We start from the raw sequence: 20881 nt of genomic DNA, 5'->3' as shown, positions 1-20881 counted from the left end.
ATGACCTTTTTTGTTTTTTCTTTGTGAGATACTTAAAAGATGTAACTTTTATCGGCGGACCTCTCCCAAGTTTGATGATTTCCTTGGAGGAAAGGTCCACACACACAGCACACATATGTACACACACAAACATGAGAACAGTGCCTGAGTCATAGTTGACACACTATCTATTTGCTGAATGAATGCATGACAAAATTAAAAAAAAACAAAAGCAAAAACAAAAAACACCCTTTTTTCCCCCTGAGAATGGGAGTGGCTATGGAATCTTTTTAAAAAATGGTAAGATTTCAGTATGTAACTTTCTTTCAAAATTTTTGTTTTAAAAATAATTTCAGAAGGCGATTATTCTAAGATATGTGGCTTTACTTAATCTTGGTGGTTCAGGACAGCTTATTGGAGTGGACTGTAATTTCTTTAAAATTTATTGAGATGAGATCATTTACCCATGTACTAAATGGCCATAGACCAGTATACTTTTAAATTTGTGTTAATTTCATAAATTTTCTGGCCTCTCTCCCTTTCATTGTCTGCTATTTTTTTTCTTGCTTTCAGCATGTCTTGCTGTAGCAGCTTTCTCTCTATTCCCCATATAATTAGCTGTTTCCGCTTTACTCTAGACTAGGGAGCAGGCTGATGAGTTTTGTTAGAACTGTGTGTACGATAAAAATAAACAGGGTTGGATTTAGATTAGACAGCTCTTCTCTAAGGGAAGGGAATAGAAAGGTAAAGTCGCTACCGAATAGTCTCCATACAAGGGAGGCCATGCCATATACAGGAGCACTGGGTTTTGGTTACCTGTGGTATTAAAAAGGGACTGGTAGCACTGGTAATACATTTACTCTTTTGGGCCATAAGCATTTGCTGAGAACCTTTTGTAGGCAAGACACTAGTGAGATATGGAGGTTAAAATATAGTCACACAAACGCAACCCCTGAAGAATAAGAATTTGTAGATTCTTTTGAAAGGTAAGATATTCACAGGGGTTTGCAATCAACTCATATAGTATTTGGAAGAGTGTAAGAGTAGATAACATAACTTTAAAAGATATATGGAAAAACATGTTTGTGTTTTAAAGAGATAGCTGTGTCACTCAGGAAGGGGTTTATGAGGAACTGAGGAAGTGAGTCTTGAATTGATGGGTAGGTTTTGGACATAGACTAGAGGAGAAGAGCAGTGTACGAGTTAGGGTCCAACCAAGGAGCATGAATGAAATGGGTCGATGATATGGAATATGGGATTTATCACAGGGATTGGACCTACAATTGGGGGAGAAGCTGGACCATTAAAGCCCCAAAAGGGGATAGTGGGAGATAAGAAAAAGTCACTTACTCAGGACCCTGAGGAGGTGGTGGCCAAGAAGTCTGTGGAAAACTCCCTCCGCCTATGGTAGGTAGGCAGTTAGGAAGAAAAGCTGGATGTGAAGGGGAAGAGAGCAACCTGGAACCCATGAGGACAAACTGCAACCCTTAATTATCTCTCACTGTACCTAACCTCGATGATGTGGGTGGCCTGCAGAAGGAGCTGGTGGGCTTAGCCACAGAGCTCCACACCTGCCTGGCCTCGAACTTGGAGAGGTTGAAGGAAGAGATCTGTCAGGAACTGAAGGCTGGCTGCCCCCTCTTAGCAGGTCAGCCACCAGATTGGCCATTATGTATGTGAGAGGCAGTAAGTAGTACCCAGGGGCCTAGAAAGGCCCTCGCAAAACAATGGATACTGTCACACTTCTCCCATCCAAATCTCACGTACAATTCCCTGTGGCTACCCCTAAGAACCATGCAGAGAATGGGATTCTGGAAAACATAATTCCAGTTGAACTAAACTGACACAGTTAAAACCACGAGTGATACTCCAGATAAAGGGAAAAGGATGAAAACATGAAGTGAAGGAAGGAAGCTGGTGCCTTGCTTGGGGAGAGCCCAGTTTGACTGGGAGATGGTATTCGAGCACCAGGGCCACTGAAGATCATACTTAAAAAAGCTGAGCCAAGGGCGCCTGGGTGGCTCAGTTGGTTAAGCGACTGCCTTCGGCTCAGGTCATGATCCTGGAGTCCCGGGATCGAGTCCCGCATCGGGCTCCCTGCTCGGCAGGGAGTCTGCTTCTCCCTCTGACCCTCCCGACCCTCCCCCCTCTCATGTGCTCTCTCTCTCTCTCAAATAAATAAATAAAAATCTTAAAAAAAAAAAAAAAAAAAAGCTGAGCCAAGACCGTATTGTTGAGGACCTTAAATACTCTCTTGAGGAATTTGCACCTAAACCTCTAAGGCAAGGAGAAACACTGAATATTTATTCTTGAGCAAGGGAGGGGCATTATCAGATGTGTGTTTTAGACAGATCTGATATTTGGTGTCATAGCACTGGAGCTCAGGAAAGAAATGGCGGCGGGGGAGGGGGCACATGGGCAATTGATGAACATTCTATTATAATACTCCAGGCAAGAAAATTTGCATTCTTCTATTTTCACCTGGGAAAGTGACTCAGAATCATCATAAGTGATTGTTCAGGATCATCCTGGGAATTAAAAATATTGGTGTACAATTGCAAGCCAAGGTGATTTGACGTACAGCTAATATGTTGACTGTAATATACCTTGATAATTGTTCTTTAAAATTCTCTGATGATTCTGCCTCCAGTATGTGAAAAGCAAGAAAAAGTGTATATGCAATTGGAACATGGACCAACATGAAATTGGTTTATGCAACCATGTCAATATCATTTTGAGAGGAAGATCCTATAAAAATAAACATCCCTTATTTAGTTTAGTAAAATAATGCTTTTTGGCTTTACTGAGTAGTAATAAGAGTATTCCGTTCTGTTTGTCCAAGTGCTTAACAATTTGCAAATGACTTACATGTCCCTTAGCTTGTTTGATTTGACAACAACTCTGCAAGGTCACTTTGGTCTGAATTGGCCTAAGTGGCAAAACTGAAGCTCAGAGATTGTGATAACCATCAAGTGACCACTTAGCCCTTGATTCAAGAGCACTCGCTGCACTTGCATAGATTCAATGGACACCTTGCTATGGCTCATCCCTCCATTTCACACTATGCACCACTGCCTGGTAATCTTCTTGGGGCACATTCCTGGTTCTTCTGTGTCCCTGTCCTAAATCTGCCCACTGTTTTTGGACTTCATTACCTCTAAGGTCTTTTCCACCCAGAGCGCAGGCTCTTTGTAACCCCAGGGGTACAGTTCCAGCTGTCTGGTTCCTCACCCCCTTGCAGGATTTTTACTTCTTTCCACCAAAGCACAGAACACCAAACACAGGGTAAAGAAGAAGGACTTCTTTACCAAAGCATACCTGAACAGCTACCTTGACACCCACAGGAGACCTACACATCTTTGAATTAGGTCATTCTGTAAGTCTTTCCTATGAGCGTTTCCAAGCACATACTCCCAAATGTTTATAAAACCTATCTCCTGGCTTCCTACTTGTTGAAACACAGCAGAACTCATTCGTCTTGATTTATTTAGAACACACATACCTACTGCTCTATTTGCTGAGATTGCAATGGCCAACAGCAAGTGAATTCAAAACGTATAACCTCTATTCATTGCACCCCTGAAGAGTTTTGTCCTCTTACAGGGATCCTTAAGGCATATCAAATTGGGTGACAACTTCAGGTTCTGTGCTTTGGGGTGTGTAGGATTTTTGCAGTTACTGATATAGAGACATGGTTCAGGGGAGGAGAAGGAGGCATTTAGAAATCAAACCTTCCTAGCTGTCTTTACACAGAGTACTTGTAACGGTTCTCTGAGAATACTAGAAAGTTAAGGTCAAGAGGCTAAGCCCCTGGCTCTGCCAATACAATAGAGAGTGGTGTGTCTCGTTTAGAGTTAGCCACAACTCTGTAATTGGTCTTCTAAGTTCTGGAACAGTGTACTTTCCACTGTAATGTGCTGCGTCTCCTGCTTTTGTTCTCCCACGTGAGGACTGACCTCATTTCACCCTCCCAGGTATATGGGTTTTCTGCTTCCTGCATTGCTACGCTATGTAGGGAAAAGTTCCGGAGAATTGAAGGCTAGATTTCTGATAATAATAATAAAGGATAATAGCTGAGAAATCTGAGTGTTTACTGTGTGCCAAGTGCTTTATAATTTTCTCTCACGTAATCCTCATACCTGATTCCATGAGATGCTTTACTGACCCATCCACCAATAAGGCAACGGAGAGTGTGTGGTTCTGAAGCTTACACAGCTCCAGAGGATCCGAGTCTGGTCTATGTGAGTCCGAAGCCCATGCCGAAACTTTGCGCTTTGCTTCACCGTGCTGAGGCGTGCCCTCTGTCCTGTGGCCCCTTCCAGTTTGCCTACGGGTAGATGGGCATCTGTGACAGATGTTCAGTTACTACACTGATCAGTCTGACAATTTTCTAGAAACCCTGCTTGGGTGAACTAGCCCCCGGTCATTTTGCTTCCTCAGCTCCTTTTTCAATTTCCTTTTATGCCTAAATAGCATACGGAAGTGCCTTAATCAATCGACACCAGTTCTTCCAGTTTTAATGATCTTTTCATTTTCTCAGTATCCTTTTCTTGCTTTTGAGGTTCAGAGAAGCAAGGAAGGGAACAAGAGCTTTGCAAAAGCCCTAGGCTCCCATTTTGGAAAGTGAGGTCTATGGAGATAGGGCAATGCTGATGTCAAATACCAGAACCCCTGGATTGAATGCCCTCAGGTATCTGTGGAAGAGAGAAGGCTTCTGATTTGGTGCCAGAGACCTCAACCAGGACAAGTAGGTACAAATTCCAGGGCATCGGGGTCCAGCTCAACATAAGGAGACACTTAACTACAGTTCAGGCCTTATGAAAACTATCTCGGTAATGAGTTCACCGTCTTTAGAGTTATTTAAAGAGGGACTACACATCCACTTGGCAAGGATGTTACAGGGATATTTGAATTTTGGAAAATGTTTGAATCAAAATGATTTTCCGGCCTTGAGCTTCTGTGTTGAATTCACTTAGAAACTTCATATTGGGAATAAAGGTTTCCCCTTGTTATAATTAACACCAACTAGTGATGTCGCCTCCTCCCTCCCCCCTGTGCTTTCCCCTTCGAACAACTGCTCGATTTAAGAAGGGGCCTTCGGATGAGGAAGGATGTGGTTCTTTCCCGCTTGGCAGCACTCCGGGTCAGAATGGAGGACTTGTGTCTGGGCCTGGCACCGATCCGTCGGGGCCTCTCACCAGCCCAGTGGTGTCTGAGACTGGAGCACGTGGGAGGTGCACATCCGCGTAGGAAAACCTCCCGCTGGCGGCCAGCTCGGAATTTTTTAATTTTTTTAGATTACGAATGAATGCAGTCTTGCCCAGGGCAGGCCTCTTGGAGGAATGGAGACACACCCTGAAACAAGCCCTAGTCAGGCCGGACAAGCATCCCCTGAGAAGGAGCCCCTCTGCAGCTGGCGGCGTGTGAGGAAGTGGCTTTGAGAGCAGTTTCTTCTTGCCCTTTCAAAGGAGAGCCGCTTGCAGGCCAGGATGTCAGGAGTGCAAAGCTCCCCCCCCCCCGCCCCGATTTTCTTTCTGTTTTCTCTTTTTCTTTTCTAATTGGCTTACTACTAATCTGAAAGCTGGGCTGTGCAAAAACGATAATCCTTTGATTTAATGGCAGAATTGAGACACTGCCTCGGCTCTCGAAGGAAGGAGTGGTACAATGATAGAAAGCGTCCAGAGGTTGAGGAACAGCTTTAATTTAAAAGAATAAAAAGAGGCAAAACGAACAGTAGGTCATACCGACCAGTGCTGTGTGTAAGAATAGACCGTGCTTTTCCACTAAATCCAGTGATCTTTCCCCACAGGATTTACAAAGACTTTACCAATCTCCAACCTAGGTCAACTTTTTTTTTTTTTAAGTGAAATGTTATAGCTAAGTATGTTTTGCTCAAATCTTTCATGTGTGGATATCTCGAAGTATGAAGTGTTATTCCTTACAGGGGAGCTTCAGGAACTCACAGCTGTCTCATCCCCAGCAGATAAACATGTTAAAAACTTCATAGCGGCAAGGATCCTTTAGGGATCTGGTCCAACACTGCCTGGAGGTAATTTCCCCATGAACACCATAAATCTTCACAGAGTCGTGGGAAGAGAACAGTGGCTTTAGCTTCGCTAGCAGCTGACTCGTTGTTCCTGGGCCCGAGTCGCCGTCTTCCTTTGACACAGGACCATTGCCTGTTTAGACATGACTCTTCCCTGGGATATAAACGGTGTGTTATTTTTAGGGGACAGTTATATTTCCTAGTAGTTTTTCAGAATTGGGAGGCAGCATGGCTTTATCAGAGGAAAGTCTGAACTGGGAATCAAAAGCAATCCCACATTTTCACAAGCAAGCTCTTGACCTCATAAAAGTCACCGATCCTTCCTGGGCTCCTGTTTCCTAAATAGTGTCCAAATAACATTATTTGACTTCCAAGACCCTTTCTGATTTTATAGAGGTAATCTCCATAAGAAGATAGAAAAAGAGGGAGAGAATTAAAAAACAACCCAGTGGAGTATAGGGCTTAGGGAAAGAAGTCCTCTCTTTTAAGTAGGGCTCAGAAAGCCTTTGTTGCAACAAGCCTTTGTTACAAATATGTGAAACTTGATTGCATACTACATGGTATTTGGATTTCCCCTATTTGTCTCATTTCTGTTTGCTAAGACCTGACTAGAAGCATGAATCATAGCCCTGAGGAAACTTTGAGATCTTCAGATTCAGTTCACTCACTTTACCTGTAACAACCCCAAGGCCCCTGTAGGGTTACACAGAGCCTTGAATGGACGTCTCCTGCCTCCTTGGGCAATTCTCTTCCAAATACATTGCCTATTCGGTTTATTTAGCAATGATGAATATTTAGAGAAAGAATCAGGCTAGATTCTCAACGTTGAATGATCCTCAACAATACTTTGGTGACCAGAAATACATGGTAGTTAGGAGATACACACACACACACACGCACACACACGCCCGCGGGACTTGTTTTTCCCATGCTAAATGTGCTGGACATAAGTTCCTTTTGTGCAGCCCTCTTCCTTGCCAATGAACACTGCCTTGCTTTCCCCTGGGTTTAGAACGTGTACTTCTCCAAGGAAAACTGTGCCTTATCACTCACTCTCTGTCCTCCAACAAGATCACTTACTTTCACATCTCTCATCACAGGATTGCTTGAAGGTAAAACAGCTCTCTGAAAAGACTCCATGAGAGCTACTTTCTGGGTTGTAGAGCATTATGAAAAACTAAGGCTGCAGTTCCTCACTGACAATTTTGTATTCGTGGGGTAGCCACAAACACAGTGGCAGAAGATTCACCTCTTCTGGATCATAGCTCTGATTATTTCCAACAACCAACCGACCTTGGATCAATCATGTTATCTTTGTGCTTTTGTTTTTCCGTCTGTCAAGTGAGGTGGTTGGCTCAAGGCCTTCCCCAAGTCTTCTGTGATCAAGGATCTTGTTGTAACTGTTTTAATAGCATGTCTTTCTAAAATGTATTCCATACCACACAGCTGTCTTGCAGCGAGTATCCTGAGAAATTATACCTTTAATTAATAATTCAGGGCCATGATTTTGAACATCAGTTATTTTATACTGTGCGTGATGATGTCCTCAGGGCCTACTGAAATATGTAAGACTCTACCACTAAATGGCCCCAGACTTCATATCATTGGTTATTATTGTTTTGTTTGTTTTTTTAGTTTTCTTTAAATAGCTCAACTTTCTCACTGCCATCAACATGCCTACTTATAAAAGCCTTTTGCCTTCCATCCAAATTTGCTTTTCTTCTGTGCTTTGGCATAAGGACTCATATAAGCAAGTTACTCAAATGAGGATCTGAGAGTACTCGAAGTGAAGTTCGTTAATTTTTTTAAGTTGGTGCAGAATTCATTCTGGTGAGTATTTAGAGCACTAGTTTGCCTTGTTGTTAGCTACTGGTTATTTGCTTGGTAACTGACACTGCCTACTAACTGAGTTACCCACTGTTGAGGTATAACCATATGCCTTTGATTCTGTGTATTTTGCTTTCATCCCTTTTTAGCTGTTATGCTTCCTAGCCACTAGAAACACTTTGGATTTTTACTGTGGTCTTCTGGGTAGATGCCTGGGACCTATGGATTTTTTTCTATTTATACTAAAATCACCACAAGCCTAAATGTGGTGTGAAAAAAAGCAAATTTCTGAAAATAGTCAAAATGCCATCAATAGGGAATGGTTAAATACACTGTGGGATAGCTGGATAATGGAATTGTATTTAGCCATTAAAAGGAGTGAAATATAATAATATGAACTGATCTGGATACATGTGAATGATATATTGTTAAAAAAAGAAGCAATTTGTAGATCCATACATGATTCAATTTTTGTAAAAAGAAAAATAAGGAAAAAAATTATATGCAAAGAATGTAAAGATCTAAAACTAGCAGTTATATGTGATTATGTCGGGAGTGGGATTAAGGAATGCTGAAAAGACCTGAGAGGGGGACATAATGTTTTTACTTCCTACCTACTATAATTTTTATAAGGGGGATAATAGGATTGATAATAAGATAATTGGTAATTTTCCTCTATCCTTTTATTATGTAAATTTAAAAGCATGCAGCAGAGTTGAAAATCTGTTACAGTGAGCACCCATATAACCAATACCTTGATTCTACTATTAATGTTATTTAATCCCTGCTTTATCACATCCCTATTCATTTATGTATCTATGGGTGATTCTTTTAAAGATTTTATTTATTTTTTTATTTATTCATGAGAGACAAAGAGAGAGACAGAGACAGAGGGAGAAGCAGGCTCCCCGCGGAGCAGGGAGCCCGATGCGGGACTCGATCCCAGGACCCTGGGATCATGACCTGAGCCGAAGGCAGACGCTTAACCGACTGAGCCACCCAGGCGTCCCATCTATGGGTGATTCTTAATGTTTTTATGTTTTTGACTACTTCCAGACTTATTTAAGGAGTCGACATGGCATCTCTTGCTAAGTGAGACTCATATCCTGTCCCAAAGAGCCATAATGACATTTACAGATTCTACTGATTTGGACAGACACAGAAACAAATACTGATAGAGGATTTATTAGACACCTTTACCGTAGGTACCTTAAATACCTTTTCTTTTCATTTTATTATTATTAATAATGTTGGCAGAGGAGGCAGTGAACTTGTCCATTAGGAGTTTGGCAGCTTACTTGAACTTCCTAGGCATCCTGTGAGCACCCCCATCCTGTGCCACCACGCACTGACTATGCTATGCCTTTCCATGTTGGCTGCTGTGCAAACCCGATATACCTCTTTTTTTTTTTTTTTAATTTAAACTCAATTTATTAACATATAGTGTATTCTTAGTTTCAGAGGAAGAGTTCAGTGATTCATTAGTCTTATATAGTACCCAGTATAAGCCTCATTTAGCTTCCTTTTCCAGGATATTACATTATGAAATGTTTCTGGATATTATCAGGTTTTGAGAATAAATACAAATGCTTTATGATCCCATTGAGCCACTGCTTGAGTTTAGGGTTGCCAATGGCAGACACTGTGAAAGCTCAGGACAGACCATATTTGGTTTCAGTCCTACATAGTCTTGTTTGAAGATAGGTTATGTGGCTGAGGATGGGCTATGATTGGCAGAAAGGCAATTATATTGAAGAACAGTAATGACTTTGGGTGCTTAGGTAAAATGTCCAAATGTGGAATATGATTCTAGGATGTTTTATTCTGCTTCATTTATTTTAACAGCCAGACTTTGCTTCCCTTGTTAGTGATGAGACGTCCAGTCCTCTCCCCAAAAAAGAGTCAAATCCATATGATCCCCATCATTTCTTCCTGGCTGATCATTACAGACCTATTTCCCATAAGTTCTTGTCACCCCCTTTGCAAATTACATTCTAGTCTTACCAGATATCTTGCTTTTCTCTAAATAGCTTATGCAATTTTCTGCTTTCAGAACTCTGCTCAACTTACTTTCTCTTTTTTCAGTTCTTTCTCCTCTTTCCTTGCCTCCTCTCCTCTACACTCCCCCTTCTCCTCTGTGTGGTCCTTCTGCTCTTCACCTACCTACACAGACACACACATCTGTTATGTCTGCATCTCTGCCTGTTTACAAGCAGAATATTCTCTGTGGAACCTATCTGAACCTATCACCTCCAAGGAGTCACTTCTAACTTAGCATTTCTATAGCCCTTGGCTTGCATCTTGTCACTTAGACTGTGGCTTCTCAGTGTGTGGTTTGTGGCTCAGCAGCAACAGCCTCCGGGGGTGCCTAGAAACGCAGAATCTTGAGCCTTGTCTTCAATCTAGTAAATCAGAATCTCCATTTTACCAAGATCACCAGATCATCCTTATGCACCTTAATATTCAAGAAGAGCCGTCTTAGAAGGATATCTAACGGGCGCCTGGGTGGCTCAGTCGGTTGAGCGACTGCCTTCGGCTCAGGTCATGATCCTGGAGTCCCCGGATCGAATCCCGCATCGGGCTCCCTGCTCGGCGGGGAGTCTGCTTCTCCCTCTGCCCCTCCCCCCTCTCATGTACTCTCTCTCTGTCTCTCATTCTCTCTCTGTCAAATAATAAATAAAATCTTAAAAAAAAAAAAAGAAGGATATCTAACTTTGCCTTTCACTTGATTGCTTTTGTGTCAGTGGATTCTGATAGACTGTGTTTGTGATCAGAGACTGTCTTCCTTACCTTTCATCTGCAGGGCAGGGTGGACGGCTTTGCACATAGTAGAAGCCCATCAGTGTGTGTTGTTGAATGAAAGCCTCTGCTTTCAATGAGCTTGGATATGTGAGGGAAATCTATGAATAAAAGGCATTTTCATGATTCTTGTCAGCAAGATATCTTTCAAATGGCCTCAGTCCTGCCATTGCTGTGGTCAGGTTTTAGAGACCCTGGCACAAAAGGTCTTACCCTGGTATCAAATTTGTTTTCTCCTTTCACATCTTTGAAAAGTACCTCGATGATGTGGAGTATTTGAGCTTTCAGAAGCTCATGGGAATTCACTGTCCGAATGTTTAAGGCACAGAAAAACATTTTGTATTGATATTTTATTAATAGGCTTATGAAAATCTGTACAACTGGCATAGTTGTCTGTTTGTTTTAAGACTCAGAAGCCTGGGGCGCCTGGGTGGCTCAGTTGGTTAAACGACTGCCTTCGGCTCGGGTCATGATCCCAGGGTCCTGGGATCGAGCCCCGCATTGGGCTCCCTGCTTGGCGGGAAGCCTGCTTCTCCCTTTCCCACTCCCCCTGCTGTGTTCCCTCTCTTGCTGTGTGTCTCTCTGTCAAATAAATAAATAAAATCTTAAAAAAAAAAATAGAGAGGGAGACAAACCATAAGAGATGCTGAACTCCATGGGGCGCCTGGGTGGCTCAGTTGGTTAAGCGACTGCCTTCGGCTCAGGTCATGATCCTGGAGTCCCGGGATTGAGTCCTGCATCGGGCTCCCTGCTCAGCAGGGAGTCTGCTTCTCCTTCTGACCCTCCTCCCTCTCATGCTCTCTGTCTCTCATTCTCTCTGTCTCAAATAAATAAATAAAATCTTTAAAAAAAGAAAAAAAGACTCAGAAGCCTGATCACAAGGTCAGAGTAAGGTCCAGAGTCAGATTTTGGTGCATCTGATCTCAGGCAAATAACATTGTTTTAGTTGATTATATTTGCTTTTTGAAAACTTGGAAAGGGAGGAGCTTCATAATTTCAAAAGGACTTCTTTTATCTCAGAGATTCCCTTAAGATTCTTTCCCCCAACATCTCCATCTTGCCTACTGTCCCTGGCATTATTGTTTTTCTTATTGTCTGGCACTTCTGTCTTCTAGTCTCTACATCTTTGTTTTATATTTTTTTTCTTATTCATTCCACTCATTTTTCCCATAATCAAACTTCTGTTTTGTGTAATTCTGGTGATGTTCCTCACCCTTCATAAAACCGCTGAGGGTAACTAGTGAAATTACAATAAATATAAATAAAAGTAAATATAATAAATGAATATATAAGACAAAACAAATAATTAAACAAGATAAAAATATTAGCAAACATGATAACAAATCAAGTAAAATAAAATAAAATAAATATAATCATATAAATAACATAATTATAAATAAAATAAAAATAGAGTAAATAAATAACCAAACAGGTGATTATTTGACCTATATAAGAACAAGCCCAGTGAACACCTGCTATTTTTTCCTGTTATTAGAAACAGATCTTGAATATGTAATGACTGTTTCATCCATTTTGGGGGGATTATTAAGATTATGAAAATTGTTGGAATATTTCTTTCTACTTATATTCATTAACTTATTTAGAAGATAATTTCTAGTCCTGTGTTCTCCGTGTGACATTGTAATGGATGTAAACGAGAGTTATAAAAAAAAGCACAATTTGTTTTGCCTTCAAGCCCTTAAGGTGCTCACAATGAAATAGAAGAGATGAGACATATGCAGGAATAGCTATAGTACAAGGTAAAAAGGGATAAATACTAACAACCATGTAACAAAATTGTCGCAGAGTTTTTGTTTAGAGAAATCCAGGATGTGCAGACATGGAAGGAAGTTCATTAGAAACTGAAAGACGAGTTTTTATGAACTCTGATTATTGTATTCACATCCATATTTTCTCTTTCTCTCTCTCCCTTCTTTCCTCCCTCCTTCTCAGGTTCTCTTTGCCTTTCTCCCCTTTGTCTTTCCATTTTTTTGTCTTTGCTGAAGGCATAGAATTCTCTTTTTGGAAGTTATTTTACAGAACTTTTTCATGAGCCTGTCTGTAGGGAAATTTCTTCCTGTCCTGGATGTACCACTCACCATTCATTGGCTTTCATAACTATCAATACTCATTATTTTAAAATTTGTTTTTCCTTTTCTTCCACAAGCTCATTTGCTCCTTTTGGTTTTCCTGTCAGTTTGCAATAAGGGGAGTTAGCCTTTCCTGTCATGTGTGTCTCTGTTTTATTTAGTGTTTTTTTTTTCCACTAAAATTAATTTTAGTGAAAATTATAGGTTTTGTAATATAGATGTTATAATTTTATATATAGTTGGGGAAATATAATTAAGAATGAAATCTCTCAGCCCAGAAATTCTCTCCACAAATGTAAGAGAAAACACTTTTATTATTAAGTAAGCATTAAACTAGAATATTAAGTACATCACAGGCAACCCACTAAGAGATGGCACAAACAGAAAGAAATCTTAGCCTTTCCTATGGCAAAGCAGCTCATTGCATACATGTTTTCAAGATAAACTACAACTTGTATTCAAGTGGGAGGACTTGATATCATCATTTGTCATGCAAATGACATCCTTTACTTGGTAATTTTTAGTTAATTGGCTTTATCCAAATAAAAAACTTCTCATGTCTTTAATTTTTTAAAAATCTTATTTTATTGTGGTAAGAATCCTTAAGATCTACACTTTTAACCAATCTGTGTGTGTACAACACATTATTTTTTTTTAAGATTTTGTTTATTTATTCATGAGACAGAGACAGAGAGAGATTGAGAGAGAGAGAGAGAGAGAGAGAGAGAGAGAGGCAGGCTCCCTGTGGAGCAGGGAGCCCGATGCGGGACTCCATCCCAGGACCCGGGGATCATGACCTGAGCCGAAGGCAGATGCTTAACTGACTGAGCCACCCAGGCACCCTGTACAACACATTATTGTTGACTATAGACACAATGTTATACAGCAGATCTCTAGAATTCATCTTTCTTAACTGAAACCTAATGCCCATTGATTAGTAGCTCACATTTTCCTCTCCCTGCAGCCCCTGGCAACCACCATTCCACTCTGATTCTATGAAGCTGAATATTATAGATACCTCTTAAAAGTAGAATCATGCAGGATTTGTCTTCCTGTGATTGGGTTATTTCACTTAGCATAATGTCCTCAAAGTTCATCCATGTTGTCCCATATTTCCTTCTTTTCTGTGATCCTAGAATTTCCTCCTTTTTAAGGCTGAGTAGTATTACGTTGTATTTATATATGGCATTTTCTTTATCCATTCATTTGTGGTTGGGCATTTAGGTTTTCTCCATGTCTTGGCAATTGTGAGTAGTGCTGCTATGAATATGGGAGTGAAGATATCTCTTTGAGATCCTGATTTCAGTTGTTCTGGATAAATACCCAGGAGTGGGATTGCTGGATCTGACAGGAAGTAGTTTTGCAATTTAGACCAAGGCGCCCCACCAAAGTTAAGCATCTGTTCTCCAACAGAAACCAGAGGCAGTGACTCTATCTTGATGTTTACATTTCCAAGAGATGGCCCCCAGGTCTTTGAGAAAGACATTTCTGTGTCACAAAGGTGACTAGAGACCTGTTTAGTCTTCAAAAGGATTTATATACATAAAGAGAGGGGAAGTACCTAATAATTGCTAGTTTTCTAAAGCAAATGCTCTGACAAAAAGCTGGGGTGGGGGTGGGGGGGTGGGAATCTCTTCCTTTATTTTCAAGGGGAATTAAACCTCTTTTTAAAATTTGTATTTGCTTTTATAGAGGCTAGGACACATTTTAGTATGTTTAACTAATGCAGTTCAGAATTAAAGTCATTTTTTTCTGAGTTTGTGATCAACCGGAGATTTATCTGAAGTTTGCCTTTGGCTTTGTATAACAAATTCTATACCTTCATGATGGAATCTGATTTGAAAATTCATTAGCATTTTTTAATTTTTATTTTTTATTGTGGTCAAGTATATATAAAATTTACCATCCTAACCATTTTTAAGTGCACATTTCTGTGGCAGTAAGTACATTCACGTTGTGGTGCAACTGTTACCACCATCCATCTCCAGAACTTTCTCATCATTCCAAGTTTCAACAGAAACAGTACCCTTTAAACACTAACTTCTTATCTCCTCAGCCCTCCAGCCCCTGGCAACCACCATCATTAGCATTTTAACCTACCTATTAAAAACTGCCTGTGAAATTTCAATATCCTGCTTATAGCGGTAAACTGAGTTCTGTTTGCCCAGGATTTGAAACACAAAGGTGTTTTCTTGGGAAACTGACTGGGAAAAAGGACTCTAAAACCTTTGAATGTGGTGCCCCCATTTACACAAGTGATGCTACACTAATTACAAATAATCTAAGTCTGTGTGGTTCCCAGAAACACCTCATTTGTGCCACTCCATTGCTTGCAAAGTAATAAAAAACGCTCTCCGAGTGAAATATTTTTTGCTTATAATTCAGGGATTTTACCAATGTCGCCTGGCATTTTCCATGACCTTTGCTCCAATGAATCTTTATTGTTTTTAATTGATCTTTTGGGTTGTTCTGTGAAACACAGCAAGCTAAATATTGAACACTTCCTTCACATGCGTAGCTCCTTGGCTGCCATGGGCGTTGGAGAGAGTGATGTAGAAGAAGAATCGGTCAGCAATCTGCTGCAATCAGAGAACCTTATTTAAAACCAACTCTGCTATTTGATTGCTACGATAGCTTGAGTAGGACACTTCAGCTTTTTGCACCTAAGCTCTTCATCTATAAAACAGGGAATTTATATTTCTTTCTGAATAAGTGCCGTGAACATCAAATAAAGTAAGACATGAAAAGAAGCGCCATGCATCCGGGGAAAGCATGACTTATTCCGGTGGAGGTATGTAGTAGGGGTTTGGAAAATAGTTGTCGAATGAACAGATGATTGTTCTCAAAGTTAAATTTCCTGGGGTTCTCTCCTCTCTACACATAGTCCTGGCTTGGCTTATTACCTCTCCACTCTCTGTTTCCCTCTGGTTCCTGCTCACACCCCTCTCCCCGGACCCAAATCATGCTTCAGGTAAAAACTCCAGAGTTCAGGGTTTCGGGAGTGATAGGAAGGGGCCAAAAGAATGTCTGTCATTCCTCCTATCAGTTCTTCCTTTCTAACCTAGATGCTTCCTCAGAGCTTCTGAGGAGTTAAAAATGGCATTTAGAAATACAGTCATCCACCGGAATATGTACCGTTAGGAAGAAAGGAATTTCTTTTTGCCCTGCAGCAGCAGGCTCAGGGGATTTCACCCTGGCCAAAAAAATAATGAGCTGCAATAATGTTGAATCAGACCTTGCGCCTCCAAATGAAATAATATTCCAGGGTTGGTTTCCCATGTGGACACTTGGGCAGGACCTCACTGGGGTCTCACTTGTTCAGGGGCATCCTGCACAAGATAAATGCAAATGTACGTAGTAGAAGGCCTAACCAAGTCCTCCACTGGCAAAGCAGATGGCAGTCCCAGGGCATTCTTGTAAATTGTCTGACAGATTTTAGTGAGAAAACACCTCCCTAAAGATGATCTGGGGGAAGAAATGAGTGTTGAGAGATCAGAGGTGTAGAAAACAAGTGACAGAGTTATAGTATTTCCCTAGACTGAGAAACAGCCTGTAGAATCACTGTATTCTGGAGACCACAGTCATTCAAGCCCAGGGCACTGAGCACATTCTGTGTGCCGGGCTTCATGCTAGGCCCTGCGAGACAAGCTTTCACCAGAGGTAGACCCTGTTCTCCAGGATCTCAAGAGGGAAAATACACACACTTAATAGTCGTACAAAGTAGAGAATTACATTACTGGAACCATAAGGCATAGTTGTGGGGAGAAGGGATAAATCGTATTGGGCTAAGAGAGGCAGGGACATTTCATGAAGGAAATGCTTTTGCAAATGGATTGCAAAGGACGGGCAGCATTTGTGCACATGAACAGGGGAATGCAGGTCATTCCAGATAGAAGGAATGATTAAAAGGGAAGGGAGGCACTACAGGGTGCTTTGTAGCACCATTTGTAAGAGCCTGTGGCCAGAGTCTGGGTTCTGTGAGGAGGGTTTTGAAGAGGGTTGGGTGAGAAGTTGTGGCACCAGATCCTGGGGGATCCAGAATGTCATCTGAAGGACATCAGGGAAATAGAATTTAGCTGGGCTGTGTGGGAAAATTGATTTGGTTCTTGTCATCAGTCAGCTGTTAGAGGTATCCTCATGGCACTCAAAACTCACCTAAGGCTTCTACTACCTTCTTGTCTGTGATGTGGAAAGCATTGCTTCTTTTGGCTTTGGAGAACAAGATTTTGGTCTGTTTTCCAAGCATCAGTGGATAGAAAGAAGTATTTACATGCAAAAAACAAATAAACAAACAAACAAACAAAACCTACTGGTTTTTAGGTCAGTCTAATGAATATATGCATTTTTCTCATCTTTCTCTTTTTCAGAGAAAGGCAGACCAATTAAAAATAATAACACTTTTAATTTTTCTAGTGTATATGAAGGTTACAGAGGTGAAAGGGTTATTTGCCAGGTCCGTTTATGTGTTGACTCCTTTTCTAATTGGAGAAATAAGAGCTCCCCTCTGTTTTCTGACTTTTTATCTGTGGTGTCTTATGTTCTGATTTGACAACGGTCTTTAAGCACCCAAAATGCTAGAAGAAGTGAAATCATAATCAACTCCAATTAGCTATACTGGCCGAGCATAGCATTGCTGTACTTACATTCACCAGCATGCCTTATGTCTCATTTTAGCTAGTCATTATGCTATTGCTTCTCCATCAAATTGCCATTGGGATAGCTTAGTAAATTAGAAAATTGATTTGAATTTCCCACTTTTTTCCCCAATTAGGAATTCATGACCCGGGCACCTGGGTGGCTCAGATGGTTAAGCATCTGCCTTCGGCTAAGGTCATGATCTCAGGGTCCTGGGAACGAGTCCCGCATCGGGCTCCCTGCTCCTTGGGAGCCTGCTTCTCCCTCTGCCTCTCTCTCTCTCTCTCTGTCTCTCATGAATAAATAAATAAAATCTTAAACAACAAAAAAAAGAATTCATGACCCATACTTCACTAGGCGTTCTTAATAATATGTCCTTTGAGAGAATTTACAGGAATTTCTCAAAGCTTGGTCTGTTGCTGGGTGCCTTATACAGATGAAACCCCTTTTTTTCTGAAAGAACTTCAGTCTGCATTTCTACACTGTGCCAAGAATCCTATCCTAATACTTGGGAGATATTTTAAACAAAAAAAAATTTTTTTTAAGATTTTATTTATTTATTTGACAGAAAGAAAGAGAGAGAGAGAGTACACAAGCAGGGGGAGCTACAGGCAGAGGGAGAGGGAGAAGCAGACTCCCAACTGAACAGGGAGCCCGATGTGGGGCTTGATCCCAGGAGCCTGGGATCATGACCTGAGCTGAAGACAGACGCTTAACTGACTGAGCCACCCACGTGCCCCTTAAACAAAAATTTTTAAAGTCACTTAAGTTAGAGGAGCACGGTAAATGATTCCTAAGTAATTTAGTTCAGTGCTTTATTAGCATTCTAAAGGCTCTGAGAAGTCCTGTAAAAAAAAAAAAAAAGATAACTCTGTTACCTAATTTTTCATCTAATATTAATCACCTAATATTTCTCTAAAATGAGGACGTAGTACCAAAATGTGATTTCTTGAAATCATTCTCCAGAAGCCCTAGCTGGAAAATATGGATCAACATGTGGCCTTTGAAGGGTCTAGGTGAATCTTAGAATAAAATAAAAATATCAAGAGCCTAGGATTTAGTAGGTATATTAGAACTATGTATTGAATTCATTCTCTACCTACCAGTTTTTATGTGAGGATTTTTATGTAACTTGGTGATCCTTTAAACCTTGTCTGTGTCAACAGAGCTACTACATCTGATACTATTTTCCTGAATCCGAAGAAACACCAAAGGGGACTGAAATAATAGGACATTAATTTCTGCTGCAGAATGCCAATCTTTCTGACCCTGCGGGGTTATTGCAGAGTGAGATTAATTATGCGGATGTGCCACCCTAGGCTTTGGAGTTGAAGTACCCTGTTGTAATTCACTGCAGGATCATTCATGTAGCCAGCATACCGATATGATTATTATTCCACCAAGGTTTTATCTGCCCCTAGACGATTACAGAACCATTTGCCAGCATCTCTCATTGACTTCTTATTTAAAATTCCCAGGGCCACAGCAGGCATTCAAGTCCTTTTGTTGGAGACAGCTACAGATCAATGGCATGAAGCAACATGGGATTTCCTTTAGGACATGACAAATGGTGAGATTGTTTGCTAAGCAGGAGATAGACATTGAAACCTCAGTAGAAAATAGTATTTCTGGCCCCATGTCTCTGACACAAACATTTAAAATAATGGCAGCAAGAGAGGGAGCTTATAATAGAAAGATCATGAGATTTGGGGTCAAGGTATGTGAGTTTGAACACTGGTGTTGCCATTTATTATCTGTGGGCCTTTGGGGAAATCACTTTTTCTGTAAAATGGGATTGATATTAAATATCAAACTCCTGGCAGTCTTCAGAGGTTTATATATATATAAATATATAAGCTTTGTGGATGGCAGTGTTTCAAAAATCTCTGTGTGTGTGTGCTAATGAGGACATTTTCCATTCTTGAACTGGTAATGTTGGCATAATCGAACATGCATTTATGGCTCCATTGCTTGGGTAATGTCCTATTAAGTCCTATAATCACCAGCACTTCTACCTAGGGTAGAATGTGGTAACCGTGCGTTGATATGATTAGCAGACCCAAGAAGTGTATGCCCTTGAAATGATGTGTAGAACAAAGTTTCTATTTCTTTTTTTTTTTAAAGATTTTTTATTTTTATTTTTTATTTATTTGAGACAGAGAGAATGAGAGAGACAGAGAGCACATGAGAGGGGGGAGGGGCAGAGGGAGAAGCAGACTCCCTGCCGAGCAGGGAGCCCGATGCGGGACTCGATCCCGGGACTCCAGGATCATGACCTGAGCCGAAGGCAGTCGCTTAACCAACTGAGCCACCCAGGCGCCCCAAAGTTTCTATTTCTAATAGTTGTTCTTAGTCTGTGGTTTTAGGGACTTCATAACAGTAAGATAATATTCATCTCATTAGAATTTTTCAACAAGTTTTCCTTCCTTTTCTCTGCTTGGTGGTAAAAAGTGAGGCTCATTTTATTTTAATTTTGCCCTAAATGCCTTTCTTCCTATGCATGGCTGCATTTCAGAGTGTTACCTGTCTCCAGAGTCCATCTCATGCCATCTCCTTGAATGCCATCTCATTCACGGAGTCTCCCACCCCGCCCAATCCCTCTCACCCCCCACCCCAATTAAAACGGAAGGAATTCCTTCTTCAGAGCATGTTGCTTGGACTGATTTGTATACTTAATGATAGTATGAGCAAACACAGCTAAACTGCTTTGTACAGTTAAAAGAAATAATAATAGTAAATATTCTTTTAGGCATTTTGTATACATTAACTCATAATTCTGTCATAAAACACATGAAGTACGCACTGTCATTCTCTCCAGTTTTACAGTTGAGGAAACTAAGGCACAGACAGATTAAGTAACCTGTACCAATATTCTACAGGCATTAAGAGGCAGAACCAGGGATTGGAACATTTAACTAAAAAAACAGACTTACCTATAGGGTTGTAATTAGCACCGTGCATGTGAGAGATCCCTATTAGGTAGTGAGTCCCAGGATGTTCAAATCTGTTTTATCCTTTAGCATTTAATGTAGCCTAGTAGGTACTCAGTTATCATTTATTAGCTTTGCATTGGAAAAGCTAATGGTGTAGCCACAAAATCCTCGCTTGTACTCTGTTTATATCTATCTATATCTAGATAGATAGATAGATATAGGTATATGTTCTGCCCTCCTGTTCAGTTCTCTTGTCAAAGCATTTTAAAACCTCATATTAAGCACTACTTGAGCACCTCTCTGTGAGGGCACTGTTTTTTTTTTTTTTTCTAAGTAGCATATTTGTTGAAAATAGGGTCACTTGAGTTTTTAGTGGTTTATGGATCAGTAGATAATAGCACTATAAAATTCCAGCTCATTCTCATTCTGATGAAAGGGGGATTGCACAGTCTTACTTTATTTGCAATAAAGTCACCAAATGTCAAATGCATATGGTAGGAACTGTGGCCAGAGGCCCCCACCCCTTCAGTCCATCCAGAGTGATCTGGTGGACTGAGGTCACATCCCAGACT

General features: G+C 40.7%; 1 protein-coding gene across 3 annotated transcripts in view; it reads left to right on the top strand.

Moving 5' to 3' along the window:
* IL1RAP (interleukin 1 receptor accessory protein) overlaps positions 1–20881 on the top strand; it is a 125186-nt gene that overhangs the window by 11721 nt on the left and 92584 nt on the right. Inside the window, exon 1 of one of the 3 annotated variants that reach the window (XM_054504273.2) lies at positions 978–981. The exons of the other annotated variants lie outside the window; for them this stretch is intronic. The gene's annotated coding sequence lies outside the window, so the exon portion shown is untranslated. Of the gene's footprint in view, positions 1–977; positions 982–20881 lie in introns of those variants that run through there. 3 annotated transcript variants of the gene reach the window in all.

This window comes from Mirounga angustirostris, unplaced genomic scaffold (assembly GCF_029215605.1).
Source record: "Mirounga angustirostris isolate CCGP_5_RB_7025 unplaced genomic scaffold, mMirAng1.0.hap1 SCAF_1, whole genome shotgun sequence".
In the NCBI taxonomy this organism is placed as follows: domain Eukaryota; kingdom Metazoa; phylum Chordata; class Mammalia; order Carnivora; family Phocidae; genus Mirounga; species Mirounga angustirostris.
The sequence above is the reverse complement of the archived record's forward strand: the minus strand, read 5'-3'. Positions and strand labels throughout refer to the sequence as shown.